We start from the raw sequence: 1,056 nt of genomic DNA on the forward strand, positions 1-1,056 counted from the left end.
CTGCAGGGGTTGTGGGTCAGTGGCGCTGGGTGCCCATGCTGGGTCACCTTGCCAGCAGCTGGCATGCAGCCATGGCCAGGCACTGCCAGTCCAGCTTCTCCCTGAGTCACCAGCTCCGGCAGCAAGGACAGATCCTGCCCCTAGCACACGCCTGGTGCAGGCACCCATTCTTGCAACCAGTGAGTGCTGCAGGGTTAAAATCCCCCAGAAAACTGGGGAAGGAGCTGCTGGCTCCGTGCAGGGTGCGTGGGCCGGGGAGGAACAGGCAGCGCTGGCTCACCGTGGGAGTGGGCAGGCAGCGTGGCTGCCAGCACTGAGGCTGTGCCACGCTGTTCCCGCAGTGCCTGAGCCCCCCTGGCTGCCCCGTCACCCAGCCAGGGGCCAGGGGCACTCTGCACCTTGCAGGAGAGCTGTGGGCACACAGGGGACCTCTGTCCCTGGCTGCCACCTTCATCCCCCTGCATTCCTGGACTGGAGCTCCCCGTGCCCTCCCTGCCAGGCCCTGGAAGCGCACAGGCTGTGCCCACCCTCCATACAGAATCACCGTGGCATGCAAGGAGGGGTACCCAGGGTGAGGGGTACCTACAGCACACCGTTCCCATGACAACCTCCCGGCAGAGACAGCAGCGGTGCGGGAGATGCAGGAGGCGAGGGGCCCGTGGACCTGCCGGGCATGGGCAGGGCTGGCAGGACACAGGGGGGCACAACACAGGGGCTGCACCTCTGGTTCTTGCTCCCCCACTCGGGCTCTGCCTGCTCCATCCTGTTTCTTGCAGCCTGGGACAGACAAGCGTGGCACCGCTGCTGCTGGGCTGCTGCCGCCCTCCAGCTGCAGCTGCAGGGTGGGGAAGGGGTTAAATGCCTGCAGGGCCGTCCCCAGTGCCAGCAGCAGAAGAGGCAAAGACGGGGACTGAATCTCCTGCCCTGCGCCTCAGGGAGCCTGTACCTGAGAAGGGTCCTTTGCTGTCACTTCTCATCTGGGTGGATAGCGGGCTCTGAACACGGCTGAGCACTCTCCTTCCCCGCAGGGACGGGCTGGCACTTCTCGCTCGGCAG

Source organism: Geospiza fortis, unplaced genomic scaffold (genome assembly GCF_000277835.1).
Source record: "Geospiza fortis unplaced genomic scaffold, GeoFor_1.0 scaffold55, whole genome shotgun sequence".
Classification (NCBI taxonomy): domain Eukaryota; kingdom Metazoa; phylum Chordata; class Aves; order Passeriformes; family Thraupidae; genus Geospiza; species Geospiza fortis.